At 43.8% G+C, this 26,632-nt stretch overlaps 1 protein-coding gene across 1 annotated transcript in view; it reads right to left on the reverse strand.

The window, feature by feature from the left end:
- Nucleotides 1-26,632, reverse strand: part of LOC124619473 (solute carrier family 22 member 1-like) — a 264,507-nt gene that overhangs the window by 145,117 nt on the left and 92,758 nt on the right. The gene's annotated exons all lie outside the window — the stretch shown is intronic.

Here is a 26,632-nt window from a genome sequence, read left to right on the forward strand (position 1 = left end):
GGTGCAGCATGGGACATCCATAACCAGCATTAACCGTCCCAGTATTGACCGACCAAATGCAACAAGAATAGAACTCCATCCCACAAACCGAGTTCCGGCACCTGTAGCACGCAATGCTTGCATGTTTGCATACTTACATTCAACATTTTGTCGGATATGCCGGTTATTAATGTACCAGCATTTCACATTTGAAATGGCTTATATCGTACTTACGTTAACCTGTGATCTTGCAATGTTAATCACTCATATATGTTACACAGACAAATATATTCCCTACATTTCATTACTCTACATCAATTATTTTTTGATTCTGCGATTTTTTCCCGTCAGTGCATACTGCTCTTGAGAAGACTATGAATTTTATCGGCAGTACTTTTAAGCATGAAAAAAAGGGCGCTGCAGATTACCATAAGAATCACATAAAAAATTATTTGTTGCGCTAGGCAGTGCGCAGATATCTCCATAAGTGTTTTGCATCAGTTTTGGTTCTACTATTAACGCATGTTAAAACTGCGGATGAATGTGCAGAGGGTAAAAAATGGAGCTCAGGAGGGAGCTGGGGATGAATTTTCATGTTCTACAGGGTAAGCTTGAAGACAATTGCACAATCTGAAAAATACTTCATACATGTAATTTTAACTTCATTTAAATTACATTGAAAGTAGGCAGGGCATTGGTCGTAAGGCAGTTTACACTAGTTTTGCTCTCTTTCTGAGGTGGCTGAGGAGCTGAGGAATATGAGAAAGCGGGAGATACAGAGAAGACGAAAACACAAAGGTAAATGGCTGTATTTCACTCTCTTGAGAGCCATTGTTTCCACAATTCTTGCAGCCCTTTCCTCAGGTTGTAATGTGTCTGTACCGCCAACTCATTTCTCATTTACTAGTCATAAAATAATCTCTAAGCAGGTCACTCACATCTTTTTGTGACACTGCAGCGTTATTTCCCTTCCCTCGTTCCAACGTAAAAAAAAATGAATTTTGTGTATTACCTTCATCACGCCAGAGGGCAGGCACGAGATCTCGGTATGTGGACTCCTCGGAGTCACACTCTCCATTACACGTATTGGAGGACTCGTTTTGGAGCAGCAAAAGATTATGGAGTGCAGATATAGCCAACGGTATGTCTGCTACTCTGTCTGAGTTGACGTGTATTGGCTTCCTGTATACCCTAAACCTTTTCGCTGAGATGCCAAAGCCGTTTCCCACAGTTCTACGAGCTCTGTAGAGGCGGCAATTACAAAGACGTCCCTGTTATTTTCGCCTCTAAAAGGAGACCGTTTCAAGAATGAAGGATTTATTGCCAAAGCATGATACCCAACGGCGATGTAAGTAACCAGAATTGTCCTTGCAGGAAGCTGTGAAGAATTAAATAGGGGAATGGTTCCCTGTTCTATGCAATGTACCGTTAGGAAATACACCTCCAAGAGATATTCACCAATCGCATCGAACTTCAGCATAAATTAGTTTATACTTTTCATCTGACAGTTCCAAGAGAACAGTGCTATGCATCGCTTTATAAATATAGAAAAGGCTCCCACTAATTTGTGGAACTTCTATGACAACATACTTTCCTTCTAACGCGCCTGGGCAATACGCGAAAAAAAACCACCAATCTTCATAAGAGCCGGCCGGGGTGGCCGAGGGGTTCTAGGCGCTACAGTCTGGAACCGCGCGACCGTACGACTGATGACCTTAGAAGTTAAGTCCCATAGTGCTCAGCGCCATTTGAACCATTTTTTTCTTCATAAGAAAGAGCGCTAAGTAAAATTTAATTATTTACATACTTTCAGTACAATGTTTCAGCTTTTTCGGCAATCAGTCAGAAATTTATGTATGTTTATTCGGATACTTTTTTGTATTTTAAGCGTATATGAATCAGTAACGAACACGTTTACTCGATAAAGCTAACTTACAACCGGTTGTAATGTGTCTGTACCGCCAACTCATTTCTCATTTACTAGTCATAAAATAATCTCTAAGCAGTATATTTAGAAATATAATCACAAAAGTTACCAACTTTCGAATTTGATTATAAATATGGAGCGACATTTCTTTCGTAATCAGATTACATGCATAGATGTTTACATTCCTACCTGTAATTACACTGCTTTCAGAGCATCGTAAATTGTCGGAGCCGAGTACGCCTTTAGCGATTCTGCCTACTTTGCAAACAGGGATGCGAAAGAGGTACTGTAAACTAGTCACCTGAAATATGGTAATAAAATAAATAAGAGAAAACACGATCCGTAGTACGCTGTAACGTAGATGATCTTTATTATATGAGGTTTTGTGATTGCAGCCGGTGTGTGTGTGTGTGTGTGGTAGGTTGTGATACAGCGTCACTGGTGGATGGCGCTCTTGCTGTCTTAATGCAAGCGTAAAATTTTCTATCTTACAATGACATGACATAATTGCAATGCCATCTTTGGAGTGGACGCCTGAAGTATGGCGGTGCGACTTGACGCCCATACCACCCTCCAACGTTGAAAGTTCAAGGTTGCTGGCAAGAGGGAACACAACTACATAGGAAGTGATACTGGTGGTCGTACGATGGATGTAACATACTGAGTGGCCGTATCAAGACCGACACGTTATTAGTGGCCATGACAGGGCTGTCGCTAGCCACGGACCGAATCTGATTCCTCGAGGATGGTGAGATGAACAGGGTTGCGGTACCAGTGCCAGGGAGTCGTGGTGCCAATATGGTGTAAACCAGTGACCGTGTCATGGAGGGCATTCACTTTGTCACAGAGATTCCTTGCTGTCTCTCGAATGGACGTCCTGAGAGTTACTAAGTTTGTCTCCTCCCAGACGGTAACAACCTTCGTGGCTGGAGGGGCATGCAGGCACCACCGAAGCGCCTTATTCTGCAGGCGTTGGAGGACCTGCATCCAGGGAGCACTAACCATGGAACACGTGGAGGAGCCGTAGGTGAAGGAAGGGTGGACAACCGTCCGGTACAGTCGGAGTTTGGTGCCTAAGGTCAGATCCTGCTGTTGAAGAGCGGGTACAACGCTTTTATCAGGTTCGTTTTGGGTGGCATATTCTGCATGTCGATGGAAGAGTAGTTTTTTATTCATCCGGACACCTAGATATTAGATATCTGTGGACCACAGGACCTGGACGCCTGCAATAGTGATGGTGTGGCGGAGGATTGGGTGCCGTTTGGTGAAGGAAATCTTGTTTGAACAGCACGTTCAGAGTTGTGTCCACCTGCCTCTGGAGACGAGCAATGAGCTGGTCCGTGTAGCGCCCGGTCTTTTAGAGCGGGTATTGCCCCAGGTGGCAGTGTGCGATGACTGGCACATAATTAACATATATGTTAAGGATGATGGGAGACAACACAGAGGCTTGAGGGGTATCCATCGACGTGTGACGTAAGCTCGAGCGTTTTTCTTGCTGAACAACCAGGAAGGTTCTATCGTGGAGGAAATCATCCATGATCTAGATATAGATGTTGGAGACTGCTAGTTCACAGTGTCGGCTTTATAGTAAAAACTGGCGCGGAAACGCATGCGCGTTGGCGGCCGTCACTAGAGCATCCTCTATCGAAATTCGCGCCCTCTGCAAATACTGTTCCATCTGTGGCGCGCAGTCGCATGCTTAAAAATGAAACTACATGTCCACCTCCGTCGGAACGCCCACTTTCGGCGCTAAGAACAAACGTCAGATGTCGCCACACGTGTCATTATGCATAAAATGTTTTCTCTCAGAAGAAATCAGAGAGAGATCACCAGCTGAAAGCCGCCATCACGATTTGTAAGATCTTGTGCTAGACGTATTTGCACAGATTCTTATTGTATCCCAAAAGGATCTCTTCGGGACCAAGATTTTTGTGGTAGAATAATCCGTCGAGTGTGGTAATACGACGCTCTGCTACAGCAGACTTACTGGGCTGTGAAAGGCGACTGTGGCGGTCATGTTCAGCACACCTTTCATATACTGTGCGTATTGCTATCGGCGAGCTTTGCAAGACCGATGGGCAACCCTCCGGACTCTGCGGATGCGCGGGCAGCCTACACGGCCCCTGCACGCTTCAGCATCGCGGACTCGCTGTGCCGCAGTAACGGACGGACACCAGGCGGCGGTACGAACGCTAGCAGAGGCCGCCGCTTCCAAGGAACCTGTTCGCGTCCGCCACACACATGACCAGGAAAGAGTGCTGCGAGCACACCGCCGCCAGCCGCTATAAAGGTCGGCGCTAGCGCTACTCAGTTCTTCTGGCTTCGAGAGCCTCTCCTAGCGTCCGGGCAGGTGCTACTCACCTCATCTCCTTAGGACGCTGTCGAAGTCCATCGTAGCGACCGACGCCGCTGCATTCAACATTCGCCGTTGTTTCCCATTGTGCAATCGGACTGTAACCAGGATAGACTTTCCTGTTCCTAGGTTGGTGTAATTCAGAACAGCTCCATCGTACTTGGAATGTTTTCCATGCAAGTGTGTTTGTCTATGAAGATCCTAATTGTGTTACTTTGTCAGACTTTGGGATCACGGTACTGTCAACTCTTCATACCTGTGAGCCATTGCAATTGTGATTTTGTTATTATCGTCAAAGCAGACGTTTTCTTCCTTTGGTCGGGAAAATTTTGTAAACTTTGACCACTGTTTCCCCTGTGTTGGCCTGAGCGACACAGATCGCCCTTTACCGAACGGAGAAAAGCATTAACCCTCGCCGGTGGCTCGAAGATTCTTTAACCTGATGTTTCTTTAGGATTCTACCTACTTCAGACGAAAGGTTGCCGACGTTGGAACGCCCTGGATTTGATCACAATCCTGATCTTCTTGATATTGTGGATGGTCAATTTTCTTCCTCCTTAGCGCTGTACTAGTGTGATTTGAGGAGTAACCATTATCCATGAACACCACCTGTAGATTTCCAGCTCCTTACTAAGGCTGTCTCCATCAGAAACAACATGTGCCCGGTGCACAAACGTTCTAAGGACGCCGATAATTTGTGAAGGGTGATGGCAACTCGACGGTTGCAGATAGAGGTCTGTATGTGTTGCCTTACGGTAGACGGAATGCCCTAATGACCTATCCACTTTTCTGCTAACCAAAACGTCCAAAAATGGTACGCAACCATCCTTCTCTATTTCCATCTTAAATTGGATGTTCTTCTTGATTGAATTCAGGTGTTGCAAGAAACTTGACAGTTCTTCTACACCACGAGGCCAGACTACGAAAGTGTCACCTACACATCACCAGAAGACCCTCGGATTAAGTTCTGCCGGTCTTTATTTAAATCGTAAAATTAGCTAATTTCGACGACTTGGCACTTTCAAAACGTAGTGAATGGATCCACATTAACGTGACAGCCTTAAACATGATTTTGGCAACTTTGTTCTGAGTACTACAGCTTGAAAAAAATTATGAAAAACGGTGGTTGAATGCCATAGACAGGCAGTACACGAAAGTACTGCTTTTGTGAAGTGATAAAATATTGTAATATGAGATTGTGTCACCTGCCCCGTAATTCTATTGCTTGTCTGACTTTTGTGTCTCTTTTTATGACTTCTGGCCCGACAGAATATACTCGTCTTGCATCTCGTCAATCGGCAGCTCGTTAATCGGCAAAATGTCCAGAACAGTTACGCATAGTCGATCTGTAGTTTGCGCATTACCGTATGGATTGCGCCTAATTCACTTCTACTGTGTATACACGGTTTAACCAACACATTTCTTCATTCGTTTGTCTTCTTCTTCTACAAATTGTTATTATCGAAACAGCGGCAACTTGGCTCTTGTCCGAATTTCTCGCGAGAAATCTTTACTAGTGGCTGCAAACCCCTTAAGTGGACAGGGTCTGGAGGGCAGTCGGAAGAGTTCTTCTTCCAACGATGTCACGCGGTTTTCTAGAGAATAATTTTGTCGAGAATAACACTCAAGTGGACACAAAGCTGACAAGGGAAGTCTCTCGGAACGAACAGGAATTCGGTGTTCCAGTTGCATTTAGGAGCTTTAAGTACCACTGTGATTAGGGTGGTGTCAGCATTCGATTGTGTTACCTTTACTCGTAGTTTTTCCACATCCGGACTTTAAAAATATACTTGAGGTTCTTCAGCAAAACGCGTACACAATATGCAGAATCACAATAGGCACAGTTGATGAAAGCAGTATGTGGGCAATCTTCAGAATCACATTCTTCAGATGCAAAATCACCTGCTGCTTGAATCACTCTCTTGAATTCAGCAACATGTGCGGGAGTATTGTCCCAGCCAGGCGCCAGGAATATTGAACCAGAGAGCAGAGAGCTTGTTATGAAAAACTGTATGCGTTTTCATTATGAAAACTCTATTTCCTAATTTAGTGTCGAAGTCACTGCAGAGTCCTTAGTCTGTTAGCCCTCTTGTAAATATTTTATATAGCCGGAAGAAATATACATCCAAAGGCTGTACGTATTTTGTTCTTTTTTGGTGGAATGGTCATGCATTTAGAGTCTTCACCCGCAAACGAATCATTTACTATTGTTGTGTCGTTGTGGGCACTCAAGGACTCACGAAGTAGTATACACTTCTGGTTATTTGCGACACTGTCATTAAAAATGATTTTAAGTGGTCTTTTGACATTTTCCCACTTGTACTTGGCTTCAAATGTATGGCTGGTGGAAGTATTTTTCCCTGAATACAAATACAGTTTTTTTGTTAGGTGTCCACTCATTGAACATCCAATACGTATTGTGCGAATTGTATAGTGAGCAGATTGGACCAAAGCAAACGTTGATTTTTACCCCCATCTGTTTTTTAGATAGCGTCGGACCAGAAGTGGGTTCATAATTAAAACACTGTGATCATTGTTCCAAATGCAGTGTGGCTATGTCTGGAAACTTGCAGCTTTCTGGTCTATTTCTTCGACAAAACGGACCTCAGACTGGAGAAGAGAATAATGATTATGCTACCTTTCCATGGTCAAAATACCGCGGCTCTTTAAAAAATTACTCAGTTAGCAGGCCAGACCTCAAATTATTTTCAAGATATCTTGGTTTCCCTACATAGCTCTGGTTGAATCAGTGATGCGTCTAAGGCACATTCTGTGTTTTTCTTGAGATATGATATGAAAGCTGCAGAACATTTAAACTTTGTGTGACCTATTTCTCTTGCTTTTTGCATTGCCAAAAATTTCAGGTGCCAGTAATGGACACATTTTCCTTCCTCCCTTCCTGTGTCAAATTGGGATAGAATGTGTTGTTCAATTTCCACTTCTTCGATTGCTTCGTTTCCTTGAAATGGATATTCATTACGTCTTTTTGCCTAAAAATTATCAAATATTATGTTGATATTCCATGCCCTTTTTATGGACGGATGTCTCTTCAATAACGAGCTGTAGGTCGTAACCTCACACGGAGGTGTATGATAATCATCATAAATAGGTTCAAGATATTCTTCTGGAAATTTTGTTAATGCAGTAACACCATTAAATTTGTTTTCTGGAGAATGTTCATAGTCACTAAAACTCTTTGATGGGTGGATGTTTCCGTCACTACCACTAGCACTACAGTCATGAACACTATTAATCGCGTTATCGTCATAAAGTCGCGTTCTTCATCGACTATCCTATCAAGTGTAACTTCACTTGAGCAGTCAAATGAATACTCATGGTTCTGCATAGTCATATCCACCAAACATTGCGAGAGTGTAATAATCCTGTCATACAACGTCTTCCGTTGGATAATGCCTTTGTAACTTGGATGCTGCAATATCTAAAACGATCCAGACATAAACTGCTTCGTTCATTTTATATTACAGTACTGACACACGTATACTAAACACGTCAACTACTTGCTACGGTAATTGAGTGACTGGCGTGTTAGCCCCCCCCTCCTCCAAGACCGCAAGCGCTATTGTGTTCAAACCAAGTGAAACACAACCGTACGCCGTCGCAGGAGTGGTTAGAAATGTGAGACGGGTCTGTGTATAAATGTTCAAATAGATATTCCATTCGAACCGAGAGATGTCTCCTGTGACAGCGACTCTCGTTAAGTTACTGTGCCGAGTTTTCTCTAGTGAACACGCACCTTTACAACGAAGTGAATACCATTGAAAGTGGAACAGCGATCGAGACTATTCACTCTGGTGTCTGCGCTAGGATCGTGTGAGCAAACGGCTTCCTACGGTGCTGGGTTCGCGTTAGCATTCGCTTGTGTGTATGCTTGTGTGCCGCAGGCTGGCGATATTTCTCAGCGATCAAAGGAAGTTCGCGTCCTCTCCGCTTCGGCATTAGCAGTATAGAAAGCTTTCCTCTGCTGTCTTTTCTGTTTCTGTTCGTTGCTGACACGAGTTGCATCAACGATGGTGTGGTCCGAAGAGAATGTAATGTTGTTGATAGATATGATACGTGCTTCTGGGATGTGTGCTACCTTCATATCCCAGCAAACTTTAATTCGTATGTATCTGGGGTATACGCTTGAACTGAGGATACAGAAGCTGTGACTTTGTTCAGAAACTCTCATTTTTAAGGCTCCGTTCCTAACTCGGTAAAACACGTTGTTGCCCGTCTGTCTCTTTATCCGAATGTTAAAAATCCCTTTTCTCAGGAATGGATAGACGTATGTAGTTCAAATTTATTTCACATATTAACACCTACGGCACCTTGACGCTATAAAAAATTGAAGCTTCTCAGTGAATGCAATCAGAACATACGGCAATTAATGTCATAAATTTTGATACTCGCAAAGTCACTCATCAAAACCTGTACGGTACTTCCCATTGACTTAGAATCATGAAATTTGGCAAAAAGCGAGGCTTCATAGTAAAACTAAAGGAACAAATCAGAAAATTGCTGGTTTATAACTATAACACACGGAAAAATTTTTTGATCGTCTATCTGACTGCTATCTGTCCGTCCGTATGTTATGTTCCCGTTTTCTCAGGAACTCTTCGAGGCATCAAGTTGAAATTTATGTTGCATACTAAGGTCGTTAGCCGCTTGGCGCTGTAATAAATGTGAGCTTTAATGTCAATATACACTCCTGGAAATGGAAAAAAGAACACATTGACACCGGTGTGTCAGACCCACCATACTTGCTCCGGACACTGCGAGAGGGCTGTACAAGCAATGATCACACGCACGGCACAGCGGACACACCAGGAACCGCGGTGTTGGCCGTCGAATGGCGCTAGCTGCGCAGCATTTGTGCACCGCCGCCGTCAGTGTCAGCCAGTTTGCCGTGGCATACGGAGCTCCATCGCAGTCTTTAACACTGGTAGCATGCCGCGACAGCGTGGACGTGAACCGTATGTGCAGTTGACGGACTTTGAGCGAGGGCGTATAGTGGCCATGCGGGAGGCCGGGTGGACGTACCGCCGAATTGCTCAGCACGTGGGGCGTGAGGTCTCCACAGTACATCGATGTTATCGCCAGTGGTCGGCGGAAGGTGCACGTGCCCGTCGACCTGGGACCGGACCGCAGCGACGCACGGTTGCACGCCAAGACCGTAGGATCCTACGCAGTGCCGTAGGGGACCGCACCGCCACTTCCCAGCAAATTAGGGACACTGTTGCTCCTGGGGTATCGGCGAGGACCATTCGCAACCGTCTCCATGAAGCTGGGCTATGGTCCCGCACACCGTTAGGCCGTCTTCCGCTCACGCCCCAACATCGTGCAGCCCGCCTCCAGCGGTGTCGCGACAGGCGTGAATGGAGGTACGAATGGAGACGTGTCGTCTCCAGCGATGAGAGTCGCTTCTGCCTTGGTGCCAATGATGGTCGTATGCGTGTTTGGCGCCGTGCAGGTGAGCGCCACAATCAGGACTGCATACGACCGAGGCACACAGGGCCAACACCCGGCATCATGGTGTGGGGAGCGATCTCCTACACTGGCCGTACACCACTGGTGATCGTCGAGGGGACACTGAATAGTGCACGGTACATCCAAACCGTCATCGAACCCATCGTTCTACCATTCCTAGACCTGCAAGGGAACTTGCTGTTCCAACAGGACAATGCACGTCCGCATGTATCCCGTGCCACCCAACGTGCTCTAGAAGGTGTAAGTCAACTACCCTGGCCAGCAAGATCTCCGGATCTGTCCCCCATTGAGCATGTTTGGGACCGGATGAAGCGTCGTCTCACGCGGTCTGCACGTCCAGCACGAACGATGGTCCAACTGAGGCGCCAGGTGGAAATGGCATGGCAAGCCGTTCCACAGGACTACATCCAGCATCTCTACGATCGTCTCCATGGGAGAATAGCAGCCTGCATTTCTGCGAAAGGTGGATATACACTGTACTAGTGCCGACATTGTGCATGCTCTGTTGCCTGTGTCTATGTGCCTGTGGTTCTGTCAGTGTGATCATGTGATGTATCTGACCCCAGGAATGTGTCAATAAAGTTTCCCCTTCCTGGGACAATGAATTCACGGTGTTCTTATTTCAATTTCCAGGAGTGTAATTAAAAGATACAGCTATTTATGTCACATGTTCACCATCAGTATGGATAATAGGCAAAAATCGTCGAAATTCTCATTTCGGGGACTGATGAACGACGTGTATACATAATTAAGTATTTACGGAACCCGAACGCATTTATCCGCATTGTTATTTCTTCATGTTTTATGGAAGCCTACGCTACGCGATAGAGCGCGTCCAGGGATGATATAACAATGACATGAGAAAGTTAGCTTGGTGTTCTCTGGGCAGTGAACGAGGATTACTCGCTGGAATTGAAAGAGACAGTATTCGGATGAACGTCTAGTTGATCTTCAGAGCCGGCCGGGGTGGCCGAGCGGTTCTAGGCGCTACAGTCTGGAACCGCGCGACCACTGCGATCGCAGGTTCGAATCCTGCCTCGGGCATGGATGTGTGTGATGTCCTTAGGTTAGTTAGGTTTAAGTAGTTCTAAGTTCTAGGGGACTGATGACCTCAGCAGTTAAGTCCCATAGTGCTCAGAGCCATTTTGAGCTTCAGTACGAGATGCATAATAAATCAATGTATTAAAGAGATCGATATTATTTCGGGATTGTCTTGTACAAAGACGTTGTACAAGGCATTGTAACGTAATCAAATAGTCCAATGGGGCCGAGCAGTAAAGATTGCTAAGGACACTATTTGGGACTGTGAACTGATAGTTAACAGAAGACCATGTTTCGTACGCAATTACTCTTGTCCGCGTAAGTTACTGCGATGGCTGAAGGGTGGCGGGTCGAGTGCTGCTCCACTGTCCTTGCAGTTCGATGTGAGTTTATAATTAAAACCCAGTCAACCTTCACACAGTGCGCCGTACTGGCACAGATATACGTACTCCCCGTATCTTTATTAAGACGCAGCAAATAAAATCGAAAGATAATCGTTTCACTAACGAACAGTATTACCGAAATTGCAGTCTTTATCCAGTGGAGATAAGCGTATTGGTGAATGCAGACTCCTCGAGGTAATAATATTAGATAAATCTGGAATTAAAGAAAGATTTTGTGAGTCTTCTTGATACACACGTGGTAGATTAAATTATTCACACTTACAAGAAAATCTTACACATGTGTTATTGTAACTGCTGCGTTTCAGGTAGAGAGGGAATAGATGTTAGACGCTTTTGATGATAGATAAAAATGGTTTATCTAGGATCAGGCTATCAGCAAACTTTATCAGGTGGCTTAAGTGACAAGTCTTATGCATATTTTGCATTTTATTAATACTACTTTAATGACATTATATTTCTTATACAGGCTTACAGAAAATCATTGATGTGCTTCGTATATTTCCCTGAAGACATTCGAAAGTCATACACAGAGACTACTGAAATGCGAATCAGTCACTAATGTAAATTTCACCAGTTGATAATAACCAGGTGTAAATGCTAGCCTTTTTGTTATATTGGTCGTCAGTAATTAGTATTCTGCGTTTAAATTTCCTCCTTAGTTGTAATGTGAAGCCAGTGAAGAGCGCCAAGTGTCATATGTGCGAAGTTTTGGAATAATGCTAAGAAAAACTGGAGCTGCAGTTAGCAGTTAAGTGCACCAAGCCCCACGCATCATCACGTTTACGTACAAAATGAGACATCTAAATTCCTCCTTTTGCTATCTTCTTAAAAATGCACTGGCCACGCAAAATAGTCGTCCCTGAATATCAAAGTTTTGCATTTGGCTCTACTATACAGGATGTTTATTGTAACTTGAGTCATCTGAATATTTCGAAAACGACACACCGTACCAAAAAAAAAAAATGTTCTAGGTAAAAAGTTTATATTATTAAAGGGGACAACTGTCTGCGCTAGAACTGGCCACCTCCTAACCACCCCTCCTCTTTGTGCTTTCAAATGCATATTCGGATTGTACGCCAAAGTATATAAACTTTTTACACAAACGATTGTTTCCCACTCATGGTAGCAGGCGTTATAATTGACAACTATCAACTGTGCCTGTTTTTTGCAATTGGGAACCGACGCATTTGATTCTATACTTCATTCACTATATCAATGTGAACCTTTCTTTTCTAGCGGTTCATATTTGTGCAGAAATTTACTTTAGTGTTGTAAATTTTATTGCACAGTACAGTATGGTTAGCCGTTTCAATATCTGGTTAGAAACTACGTTTAGTATGATGCAGGAACAAGGACGTGGATGTGCTGATTTTACGTTCCCGTTTGGATGATTGATTTCGGTGGCCGCCCTCGATCAGGATGACTAATTTCCGTATCTCTGGCGCTGGCCGCCACAAATCACAACCATTGTAGTAAGGTGAAACGTCCATGAAGTAATAGTGACAGGACATTCAACCGACCCAAGCACCCAATGGTGAAAACCAAGGGGACTCCTCGATATCAAGCTTCCCGACGGGAACAGAATACTATTACACCCACATCGTTGTTCCTGAATCATGCTAAATGTACTTTCTAACCAACCACTTAAACAACCAACCATATTGTACTGTACAATCAAATTTGTAACACTAAAGTAAATTTCGAAAATCAGTATAAATCATTGTACACAAAGATTTACATTTACATGGTAAATGAGATACAGAATTAAATGCGTCGGCCTTAATTACAAGAAACAGGCACACTTCGTATTTGTCGATTATAATGCCATTTATCACGAATGGAAAACAACGGTTTGAGTAAACCGTACGTATTTACTGGCGTAGAATCAGAACTGAAATAAAAATGGTGGTTTCCCATTTGAAAATACGAAGTTCATCCCGCTCACGCAGGAGGGGTGGTTAGGGGGTCCCCAGACTGATGCCCCATTTACTAACATTAACTCTTCACCTAGAACATTTTTTTCGTATGATGCATCGTTTTAGAGATATTTACACTGAAGAGCCCAAGAAACTGGTACACCTGCCTGATATCGTGTAGGGCCCCCGCAAGCACGCAGAAGTGCCGCAACTGGGATGGACTCGGCTAATGGCTGAAGTAGCGCTGGAGGGAACTGACACCATGAATCCTGCGGTGCTGTCCATAAATCCGTAAGAGTACGAGGGGGGTGGAGATCTCTTCTGAATGGCACCTTGCAAGGCATCCCAGTTATTCACAATAATGTTCATGTCTGGGGAGTTTGGTGGCCACCGGAAGTATTTAAACTCAGAAGAGTTTTCCTGGAGCCACTCAGTGGCAGTTCTGGGCGTGTGGAGTGTTGCACTGTCCTGCTGGAATAGCCCAAGTCCGTCGGAATGCACACTGGACATGAATGGCTGCAGGTGATCAGACAAAATGCTTACGAACGTGTCACCTGTCAGAGTCGTATCTAGACGTATCAGGGATATCACTCCAACTGCACATGCTCTACACCTTAGGGAGCCTCCACCAGCTTGAACAGTCCTCTGCTGACATGCAGCGTCCATGGATTCACGAGATTGTCTCCAAACCTCTGCACGTTCATCCGCTCGATACAGTTTTAAATGAGACTCGTCTGACTAGGCAACATGTTCCCAGTCATCAACAGTTCAATGTCGGTTTTGACGGGCCCAGGCGAGGCGTAAATCTTTGTGTCGTGCAGTCATCAAGGATACACGAATGGTCCATCGGCTCAGAAAGCCCGTATCGATGATGTTTCGTTGAATCGTTCGCACGCTGGCCCAGCTTTTAAATATACAGCAGGGTTGCACTTCTGTCAAGTTGAATGACGCTCTTCAGTCGTCGTTGGTCCCGTTCTTGCAGGATCTTTTTCCGGCCGCAGCGATATCAGATGTTTTTTGATGTTTTACCGGATTCCTGATATTCACGGTACACTCGTGAAATGGTCGTACGGGAAAATCCCCACTTCATCGCTACCTCGGTGATGCTGTATCCCATCGCTCGTGCGCCAACTATAACACTACGTTCAAACTCACTGAAATCTTGATAACCTGCCATTGTAGCAGCAGTAACCAATCTAACAGCAGCGTCAGACACTAGTTGTCTTATATAGGCAGTGCTGACCGTAGCGCCTTATTCTGCCTCTTTACATATCTCTGTATTTGAATACGCATGCCTATACCAGTTTCTTTGGCGCTTCACTGTGCTGTATCCCGCATGCCGATTATTTATTAGCGCCATAGAACAATAACGCATCACTCTTAGGCCGTGTTCGTTCTGTCGTTTTCTGTACCGCTCCCTATAGTGAAACGCTTGCTCGCAGATACAAGCGAATGGTAGTGTAACCTGGTGAATTGTCTGCGAGTGGCCGGCCGCTGTGGCCGAGCGGTTTTAGGCGCTTTAGTCCGGAACCACGTGGCTGCTACGGTCGCAGGTTCGAATCCTGCCTCAGGCATGGATGTGTGTGATGTCCTTAGGTTAGTTAGGTTTACTTAGTTCTAAGTCGAGGAGACTGATGACCTCAGATGTTAAGTCCCATAGTGCTTAGAGCCATTTGAACCTTTTGTCTGCGAATGAGCATTCACTTGTCTTCACTTCCATTCGCCCTGGCGTAAAGGGCGCTTTATTGCATATGATCAATGTTTAGTCGTATTACGTGCAGAGCGTGGCTGTAGGTGTACAGACGCAGTCATTAATATTGTCACTTCGGTGTTTCTAGAAGTGTGTGTTTTACTTTCACGTTAAGATTTAAGAAACGTACGAGATTTCTGATGTGTCGACAGAAGTGCCGACACAGTGTGGTTTGAGAAGACCGAAATGCACGCTATAAGCTCACGCAGGATGGCGTGAGGTCTGAAACAGGATACGTAATGAATGCTATAAAGAAAAGTACGTAGCTTCTGGAATACTTAACTTTAATCCATCATTTGTATACATCGTTCTTGATGAGACATGCTTCATACGATAACTATCAATTCCTATGGCGCCTTGCTAGGTCGTAGCCATTGACTTAGCTGAAGGCTATTCTAGCTATCTTCTCTGCAAATAAACGAGGCTTCGTCAGTGTTGCATCGCTAGCTAAGTCGTCCGTACAACTGGGGCGAGTGCTAGTAAGTCTCTCGAGACCTGCCGTGTGGTGGCGCTCGGTCTGCGATCACTGACAGTGGCGACACGCGGGTCCGACATGTACTAATGGACCGCGGCCGATTTAAAGCTACCACCTAGCAAGTGTGGTGTCTGGCGGTGACACCACAATTTCAATAAATGATAAAGGCATTCTCTTACCAAATCCAAACTGTGGCATATAATTTCTTATGTAACACGAGACGACAGTATTTTTTAAATGCTATTGCACAGCTTGACCTTATCGTGTTTTTAATTTCTGTTACAACATAACTACATAGTAGTTCGTGAATACAGCAGTTACGTTGGTAATAAACATTTCGTGGTACCCCCTTTTTTGCTTACAACCGCTGTCGAATGCTGCTGCACTTCAGCAAAGGGTATCGCGGCGTACGCACAGCCGGTTAACTCTTATCCTTCCAACAGCTTCATTTTATTTCTTCTTCGAAGTTCACTGTTGTTTTCCTGGGTCTTCTACTGAGTCCGTCACATATGTTCACTACGGAGTTAAGGTCTGGTAACACAGATCGTGTCTGAATAACGGAGGGACAGTTATAAAGGAGCCGTTATTTAAAAGGCGTTAAGTGTGTTTGGGGTCATTATCTTGAAAAAATTTGAATGTAGATCTAATGTCCAATTTTACTACGCTCATGTGGAAATTTTGCATCTTGATATTGAGATATTTCTCCTCGTTTGACACGCAGTCAATGAATGGAATCGCTCCTACATCACATAACCAAATATAACATCATACCAGAACATTCCCCCGCCGCGTTTTTCAGTTATTTGTATGTTTAGCCTAGTCATTCGACTTCCACTACATCATAGGTCTTCTGTTTGCACAAAAGCAGTTGAATCTTCTCTTGTCATCGACTAATGGATGAATCAGGAGGAAAGGTACATGCTTTGAGGAGTGATAGTATTAGTGATTCTGAACAAAAAAGTTCTTGTAAACATATGCCCTACTCCGAATAGTTTCCGAGATGCAACACATTTAATGTACGTTGCTGCTTATTTTCTGTATAATTCAAACACTGGCATTCCTCACAACGTACCACGGTAGCGTAGAGGAAGTTAAGATGAACAATTTGATTCGGGGATACTGTCTTGTGGTCTATCAAATCGGATCGGAAGGCTACCTCAAACTGGCCTACAAAAAACTACGTAAGCCACAACGTGTGCGCGTCGCGTTAGATTTTCAATATTCTCACCCTCTCCTCGCGCGAAGCCCGCATCTCGTGGTCGTGCGGTAGCGTTCTCGCTTCCCACGCCCGGGTTCCCGGGTTCGATTCCCGGCGGGGTCAGGGATTTTCTCTGCCTCGTGATGGCTGGGTGTTGTGTGATGTCCTTAGGTTAGTTAGGTTTAAGTAGTTCTAAGTTCTAGGGGACTGATGACCATAGATGTTAAGTCCCATAGTGCTCAGAGCAATTTGAACCATTTTTCCTCGCACGAACTATTGCCCGCAGAGAAAAATTAATAGTATCTTCTTGTACGGAATTTAAAGTAGTGTAATTTTGTACTGCGACACGTTTTCTTTGGGTGGTCCGGTTTTCGAGTTACTCAATACTCACCCTGCATACCATCACCAACAGCAGCCCCCCCCCCCCTCTCCCCCGCCTCCTTACTGTTATTTTAAGGAATGGAACTCGCATGCATAAAACAGAATGTATAAAGTTTATTGGAAGTCTATAAGTGCTCTCACCGTCAAATACTGAAATACTGGATGAGTACAATCAGGGTAATTTGCGCTTCGTTTGAAGAAAAATTAGTTTTTCAAGCATCTGTCTATGGCGTCATGTCTCACTATTTGTCGTCTGCTGACATAATTTTGCAGGTGCTTTTAGTGGTTTACATGGATACTCTCTTCAAAATGTCTTGTAAATAGAGTTGATAGCGAAGGAGTGATAAATCAAAACCTCATGTCTGACGATGAAGTTTTAATGCAAGAACAGCGAAAATGTGGTGAGCGACAGACTTGTATCCTTTATTTTCTGAGGGATGTTAGCAAGAAAAAGTTTCGAAAAGGTTTGAAATTATGTGTGATGCCTGTATGGTGCTCTCATTCTGAAATAATGGATGAATAGAGTTTGGGTAAATTGCGCGCTGTAGATAACTCTGCCTCAAGAGATAAACAGTGTTTCTAACTGTAACGCTTGACTTAGTGTGTTATACCTCCAAATGTGTAGATTATGACAGCATTTGGAACTTTTAGATTCGATCAATAAATATATGAATTATTGAAAATCTAATTTTTGCTAGCCCTGGAAGCTATTAATTCCCAACCCGCGACTGGAACTGTGCACCGTTTTAGATGTTTAGCGATACAAGATTCCAGCACACTGTCGCTTTGTTAACATAGGCACTCGCGAACTGGAGCTTTCTGTCCCTGTTCACTTTCTTCACATATGGCTTTCTTCCTTACTTCTTTTCCGTTGTGCCCTTCTTCCTTTGCACTAAATCGAGGTTCACACTTAACCTTTCTTACGGTTAACCGCCTTTCTTTTCCATTTAGCTTTCCTGGCTGCCCCCTTCTGAGGTACACTCTGCCGGATTCTCGTTTTCAAATTGTCTTGTACACTGAGGTGAAAAGAGTCACGTGGTACCTCCTAATATCGCGTCGGCCTTCTTTTTCTCCTGGAGCACCTCGACGTGGCACAGACTTAAGAAGTCGTTGGAAGTGCTCTGCAAAAATAATGAGCCACACTGCCTCTACAGCCGCCAATAATTGCGAAAGTGTTGCCGTACATGTTTTGTGAACAAACTGAACTCTCGATTATGTACAATATATGTTCGAATGGATTCTGGGTGACAAAATCATTCGCTCGAATAGTCCAGAATGTTCGGACATGGCGTGTTGTCATCCATAAAAATTCCATCGTTGTTTGGGAACATGAAGCTCATGAATGACTGCAAATGGTCTCCAAGCAGCCAAGCATAACCATTTCCAATCAATAATCGGTTCAGTTGGACCAGAGGACCCAGTCCATTCCATGTTAACACAGCCTACACCATTATAGGGCCACCAACAGCATGCACAGTGCCCTGTTGGAAGCCTGGGTCCATGGCACTCGAACCCTACCAGCAGTTCTTACCAAAGGAAATCGGAACTCATCTGATCCGTCCACGGCCTTCCAGTCATCTAGGGCCCAACCAATATGGTCACGAGCCCACGAGACGCGCTGCGGGCGATGTCGTACTGTTAGTAAAGGCACTCGTGTACGTAATCTGCTGCCATAGCCCACTGACGCCAAATTTCGCCTCACTCTCCTACCAGATACGTTCGACGTACATTCCACTTTGATTTCTCCGGTTGCTGGTCTGATAGTACTCACAGCTCTACGCATACGGCACTGCTCTCGGTCGTTAAGAGGGGAAACCACATTAGGAGGTTGTTTGACACAGTTTTTGGGATTTTTTTTGGGTGGGATGAATTAATTAGAATTTAATCAAATTTTGACATAATTTCATTCATATTTCCAACAGTTTCTGTGAATTTTTTTGAATAATTTCAGCCAAAAATAACAAAGTTACGCTGTGATGTTGTGAGGTTGTGAGTACAGTTCTCCAACTGCGTGCAGTACAGCCATTCCTATTTTCATCTAAAATAAAAACTGTTTTGATTTTACATTAATAACTTATTTTCTATAATATGAACCTCAATGCATGTAAAAATAATGAAAATTAAAAATTTTGCAGGCGTTGGAACAATTTACTTCGATTTTCACGATTTTTCTCTAATTATACAAAGAAAAATACCCTTAAAATCATGATATCATCTCACAAGTTTATGAAGAATCATACTATTAATTTTCATAATGATCGGTTCTACACTTTTTGAGTTAGACTGCACGCAAATGTGAAAAAAATCATTTCGATATAAACGCGTTTGGAAAATAAATTCTCGGATACTAGAAATTCACGGAAGTTAACAATGATGTAAAATGATTACCGATTAATCTGCGATTCCGGCACCACATAATAATCCTTCTTCTCCACCATACGGTTCGTTTTGCGCTCAGTGCTTTCCGAGCTTTCCGACCTTCCTTCGATTCCAATGACCTCACGCGCTTGTTATTCATTTGTTCGGCATAATTGAAGCTTTGCGTGCCTACTACAATTCCATCAGAAGGGATGAATTTCCTTCATTGAATAAGCCCGCTGCTAAATACGATGCCAGTTCAACGACTTTTAGTCCGGAGTGCAAGTGTTTAGGATCTAATCGCCAAATAGTGGATTTAAAACTTTCATTCGCATTTTGCGTGTGGCCACCTAAACATCTCTCCAGTAATTCATCCCTTGATAAACCTTCATATGTGTGCACTCGGTTCTATGCTCATGAAATCTAAACCAAAGCCAATTTCGCTTTGAAATTTTGACAGTGTATTCTTGGATAGTTAAGGTAACGACTTATGGAATTAAAAAAAAATCGGATTCTTTGAACTTCCTTATGTGGTTCCCCCCCCAACCCCTTAAGTGAAGGCCGTCGATATTCTCGGCACACTCTTGACACTGTGGATTTCGGAATATTGAATTTCTTAATTATTTCCGAAATGGAATGCCCCATGGGTCTAGGTCCAACAACCATTCCGCGTTGAAAGTTTGTTAATTCCCAGTCGTGTGGTCATAATGACATAGGAACCCTTTCCAAATGAATCACCAGACAGCTCCGCCAATGCTCTAACTCTTGAACATTGTGTGTGCGATGCTACCGCCAACTGTATATGTGCATATCTATATTTCATGACTTTTGTCGCTTCAGTTTAATATTCGCAATCACTCTTCTGTGTATACTTTAGCAAATTTGCAAAATCTCTGTGACTGGGACCCCTCGTATAGTGGACGATCATAAGTAGTCGCTGTTCAAACGCCGAGACTTCCCTTGAATGCCATTGCGACCTTGTACACCACGTGACAGTACGGGACAATAAGGACTGGTCGGACAGGGTGAAGCAGACCGTATTATATCACCCACGTAACGCGCATTTACACAAGAGGACTCAAAAATGCTCTTACGTAATCAAATACCTACAAATTTGTTTCATTACACCCCCTCCAAGTTATTTAAAACGTGTTTATCGACATCGTGCAGTGATTACGTATGATACGTAATGACTCAACTGACACTGAAAATTCTTAATTACATTGCTGGCGGAATACTTATCCAGTGTATGTTCGAGGACTTCTTTCCCCAATCTCCCATCGGTCGCGAAATGGAAACAACAGTAAAAATCAAAATAAAACTTAGCTACATCTTACAGCTACTTCTCTAAGTAGTTGCCGCTCCGGTTTAGACATCTGTCATTGTGACGTACGAACTTTCCAGTACCCTCTTTTTTGCCAGTTTCCTAAACTGGTCTGCAGCTCTTGTCTGTGCCAAATTGATGTCCACATAGCCAGGATTGCGTGTGAGTAAAGAGATGAAAATCAGAGGCAGCCTAGTTCGGGCTGTACGGTGGGTGATCGAACACTTCCCGTCTAAAACGCTGCACCTGCAGTGCGCAGCCGAGAAATTACAGTTGTGAAGAAGGAAACACACGACAGTTACGTTATATCGGCTATGTGAAACCAGGCACTTCACACTTGGCGCGAAACACTATTGTGGTAGCCATCTTTACGTGCTCGCTGTGTGCTCGAAACTGAAAAATACGCCACGACGCAACAGACAGGAATACTGGAGACACTGTGCAATATCTGTGCAAGGTTTCACCGGATTTCCGCTGTGTTTTTAAATTCGCGACTGATCGGGCGTTGAAAGCGAATTGTCCTCGTATCTCTCTTGATGGTTACTGTTTCCTAATCTTCCTCCAACACATCATTTACATCTACATGTATGCCTTGCAAGCCACTGAACTGAGCATGGAGGAAGGTAATACGTACCATTATTATTGACTTTCAGTTCTGTTCCATTCGGGTACAGAGCGAGAGGAAAATGACTGACTGCGTGCCTGTGGACGCGACCTAACTTCTCGCACTTTTTTTTATCATGGTCGCTACGCGAGACACGCGGTGCTGGCAGCTTAATGGTCACGCATAAGGCTTCTCTAAATGTACCCAACATAGTTTCTCGAGAACTACAGGACGACGCCCTTCTTCCAAGGAGTCCCATCTGAGTCCTCTTAGTATTTTTGTTACTGTTCCCTACGGGCTAGGCCCACCTTTTATGATTCTCGTGGAGCGTCTCTGTATTCGTGCGATGTCTGCTGTCATGCCAACTCAATACCAACTCCAGCCCCTGGGTCAGTACTCTATAACTGGCCTCAATACCATCTTATATGCCGTCTTCTTTGCTGATGTATTGCACTTTCCTGGAACCCTTCCCAAAAATCTAATTCGTCTATTGGCTTTTCCTCTCTTCAAATCACGAATCGGTTCCAAATTCAATAAAATGCTTTTGTTGTGCTCCGTATTCTCTTTCCAGTTCTAGGAAATTATTCACATAAAAGTTCATGTATACAGGGTGTAACTAAATTCCCTTTCACAGACTTTGAGGATGGACTTGTAGTGGGGACCAAGACGATTAAGTTTAGCACAGGAATTCACGTCCGGAAAGTTAGTTAGTTAGTTGGTTAGTTGGTTGTGTGTTCCATTGATCAATCGCACGGTACGGTAGCCGTTATGATGTGGAACGTGACAAGTGCACAAGCAATGCACATATGAAACAAATTTTTTTAATATAGAGTTAAAGATTAGTATTTCTATTATTTACCCCATTCCCTTAAATGGCACAAAATGCATACACTATATTTATAGATTTATTTATTGCTATTCAAGAATTCATCTATGGTATAGAAGGAGTTGTCCAGGAGATAGGATTTCAATTTATTTTTGAAGCTATTACTACTGCTGTCTGTCAGACATTTTATTTCATCTGGTAATTTGTCGAAAATTTTTATAGCAGCATATTTTATCCCTTTCTGTGCCAAAGATAGGTTGAGTAAAGGATAGTGTAGGTCTTTCTTTTTTCTGGTATTATAATCATGAAAGTCACTGTTGTTTTTAAAGTGGTCTATGTTGTTGAGAACAAATTTCATTAGTGAGTAAATGTACTGTGAGGCTATTGTAAGAATTCCCAATCTTTTAAAAAGATGATGCCCGCATCTCGTGGTCGCACGGTAGCGTTCTCGCTTCCCACGCCCGGGTGGGGTTCGATTCCCGGCGGGGTCAGGGATTTTCTCTGCCTCGTGATGGCTGGGTGTTGTGTGCTGTCCTTAGGTTAGTTAGGTTTAAGTAGTTCTAGGTTCTAGGGAACTGATGACCGTAGATGTTAAGTCCCATAGTGCTCGAGCCATTTGAACCATTTTTAAAAAGATGACTACAAGATGTGCGACTATGAACCCCACACATTATTCTAATCACTTTCTTTTGAGCAGTGAGTACTTTTTGTTCAAATGTTGAGTTACCCCAAAGTATGTGAGCTTACTAATTTCTGTATCCTCAAAATTGTCAATTATTCTGATTGCAGAAGTTGCTGAACCTAGTCGCTTTAGAAGATCCAAAATATGAGTTTTCCAATTAAGATTCTCATCTATATGTACACCCAAAAACTTAGTATGCTCTACCCTGTCTACTGACTTCTGTTGATGTGTTATATTCATTGAAGGAACTGCACTTTTTGCAGCAGAAAATTGGATGTACTGTGTTTTTTTTTTTTCGAAGTTTAGAGCAAGCCCATTTGCAGAAAACCAATTAATGACTTTTCCAAAGACCTTATCTGTATCATTTTCAATTAGAGTTTCTTCTACTGGATTAATAATGATGCTTGTATCATCAGCAAACAGTGTCAGTTCAGCTTCCTGTTTCAGATAGGAAGGGAGGTCGTTCACATATATCAGAAACAGAAGGGGACCCATGATTGAACTCTGTGGAACACCTAATGTAATTCTACCCCATTTAGATGAAGTGGCAAACTTATTTAAAACACTTGACCCATATAAGGAACCTTTTTGCTTCCTGTTCTGTATGACTTAAACCACTCATATACTATTCCATTTATACCATAGACATAATGGCATGGTTCACACAATCAAATGCTTTGGAAAAGGCACAGAAAATTCCTATCGGTGACATTTTACTATTTAAAGGCTCTATTATGTGGACAGTAAAACTGTATATTGCTGTCTCAGTGGAACAGCATTTTTGAAATCCGTTTTCCCGCTACAAGCAAAATGCCACGACATACTTTCAGATCTCCTACATTTTCGGCGCTGCCGACTAGGATGTTACGTACATCACTCGCCGATCACCTGATGTCCCACGCCCACTACAGGTTTGTTTACATGCCATTGAATTGAGACTATAATCTGCCCAAATAGGTTTGTTCCTGCTGTTATGCTTGTGTTCTCTGTTCAAACTGCAGTACTGTACGGTAGTAATCATTCACCACACTACACAATACAAGCTGCACGTAGATTTCTTTTTTTTTTCAATATAGGATTAAACAACCAAACGGTTGCACATAAACGGTAGGTACACTGACCTAAGTTTCGACAGCTACTAGTGATATCTTCATAAGATTGAAATGTTGCTAAATCGTAAAATTACATTGCTAAAAAGTAGTAGTCAGAATTTGGAGCAGCTATGCTCAAAAGTAAAATAAAACGCTCTAGCCTTTGCCATGTGTGCCCAGCTCCGAAAAACATCAGACTGTCTGATGTTGTAGTAGCCAGAAATTGCAGCAGCTATGCTCAAGTCGCCGGCCGTTGGTGGCCGAGCGGTTCTAGGCGCTTCAGTCTGGAACCGCGCGACCGCTACGGTCGCAGATTCGAATCCTGCCTCGGGCTTGGATGTGTGTGATGTCCTTAGGTTAGTTAGGTTTAAGTAGTTCTAAGTTCTAGGGGACTGATGGTCTCAGATGTTAACTTCCATAGCCATTTGAACCATTTTTTTTAATGCTCAAGTCAAAAGTAAAATAAAACAGTCTGATGCTGTTTCCAGCTGGGCACACGTGGCAAACGCTAGAACGTTTTATTTTACTTTTGACTTGAGGATAGCTGTTCCAAATTCTGACTATGGATATTTTGCAATGTAATTTTACGATTTAGCAACATTTCATGCTGGTGAATACACCTCACAGCACATTTACTCACTAATGAAATTTGTTCTCAACAACATGGATCACTTTAAAAACAACGGTGACATTCATGATCATAATATCAGAAAAAAGAAACCTAGGTCAAAGCACCTGCTGTTTATGTGTAACCGGTTGGCTGTTTAATCCTATGTTGAAACTAACACATGGTTGCTGAGTAATATACTTATTCAAAATTTTAAGATTTCATTTTTAGTGTGGTGCTATTGACCATTGTGAAGTGCACGTCTACGGATTACGCCGATGCGATGTTACGGTACGGCGAAGCTGCATGCTGAGCGTTTTCCACGCCGCCAGACACCTTCGCACTCCCACTTTGCTACAGTGTACCAAAGGACTTGGAGACGGGTATATTCAGCAACAGCCGGGGACGACTGTGTTGATCCACGGCGACGCACACGCCCGAGTTTGAAGAGGCTGTATGTACTCCATGCAGTGGAACGGGACGCTACGAAGAGTACCAGAGACACAGCAGGTAGACTCAACGTGTATCACCTAACTGGCTGGTGTGTTCTGCGTGAGCCGGCCGTTGTAGCCGAGCGGTTCAAGGCGCTTCAGTCCGGAGCCGCGCGACTGTTACGGTCGCAGGTTCGAATCCTACCTCGGGCATGGATGTGTGTGATATCCTGTGATTAGTTAGGTTTAAGTAGTTTTAAATTCTAGGGGACTGATGACCTCAGATGTTAAGTCCTATAGTGCTCAGAACCATTTTTTGTTCTGCGTGAGCAGCAGATACGTCCGTACCACCCTCAGAAGGGACAGGCCGTGCAGCTACAGCATTTAACGTCAAGAGTCTACTACTTGAGGGGTTCTCGCGCCACTGTGTGAACAAGCCCGACTTTCCACGGCAGATCCTCTTCACGGATGAAGCCACGTTCACCAGGGAAGATGTTCTCAGTACCCACTTGTAAGTGGACGCAGACGACAAGCAGCGGGACTCAGTGAACAACATACGTGGTAGGACTGATGGTATCTTTAAAAATATTTGGCAATCCGATATATCGATATTTAAGACAGTATCATTATCGGCCCTCGATGTAATGAAAACGGTATCGTTATAACGATGGAAAGATTATCGACTTACCGGCCTATAAAAATATTGGCTGAACACTGTAAATACGAAAGTCACTCCAAAAGAAATGCACACTATTTTTTAAATCCATCTTTTATCCAACATGTTTGAAAGTTTTACAGTGTGTAGGTACATCCTTTAGGAACGATATTTTCATTTCTCCACATAATTTCCATCCCTCTCAACTGCCTTACGCCATCTTGGAACCAGCGCCTTTATACCCGCACGGTAAAATTCTGGACCGACCTGTTGGAGCCACTGTTTGGCAGAGTGCACAAGGGAGACATCATCTTCAAACCTTGTTCCACGAAGAGAGTCTTTCAGTTTCCCAAAGCGATGATAGTCACATGGAGCCAGGTCAGGATTGTAAGGCGGGTGTTTCAGTATTGTCCATCCGAGTTCTGTGATCGCTTCCATGGTTTTTTGACTGACATGTGGGCGTGCATTGTCGTGCAACAGCAAAACATCCTGCTTTTGCCGATGTGGTCGAACATGACTCAGTCGACCTTGAAGTTTCTTCAGTGTCGTCACATATGCGTCTGTCAGCAATTCGTTAACTCTCTGCAGATTGTCTGGAGTGTGTGCAGTACAAGGCTTGCCGCTGCGAGAACAATCCTCAACATTGCCGTGGCCGCTTTCATCACGTAACGTGCTTGCCCACCGACTAACTGTACTGCGATCGACAGCAGCATCTCCATACACCTTTTTCAACCTCTTGTGGATGTTTCCCACCGTCTCGTTTTCACAGCACAGGAATTCTATGACAGCACGTTGCTTCCGACGAACGTCAAGTGTAGCAGCCATCTTGAGGACATGCTGTGACGGCGCCACTCACGGGGACAGGTTGAACTAAGTTTGAAAACAAGCGGGAAGGATGTATCTACACACTGTAAAACTTTCACACATGCAGAATGAAAACTGTATTTTTACAAAAGTAGTGTGTGTGGTGTCACAGCCAGACACCACACTTGCTAGGTGGTAGCTTAAATCGGCCGCGGTCCATTTAGTACATGTCGGACCCGCGTGTCGCCACTGTGTGATCGCAGACCGAGCGCCACCACAAGGCAGGTCTCGAGATACGGAATAGCACTCGCCCCAGTTGTACGGACGACGTAGCTAGCG

This window comes from Schistocerca americana, chromosome 6 (genome assembly GCF_021461395.2).
Source record: "Schistocerca americana isolate TAMUIC-IGC-003095 chromosome 6, iqSchAmer2.1, whole genome shotgun sequence".
NCBI lineage: Eukaryota > Metazoa > Arthropoda > Insecta > Orthoptera > Acrididae > Schistocerca > Schistocerca americana.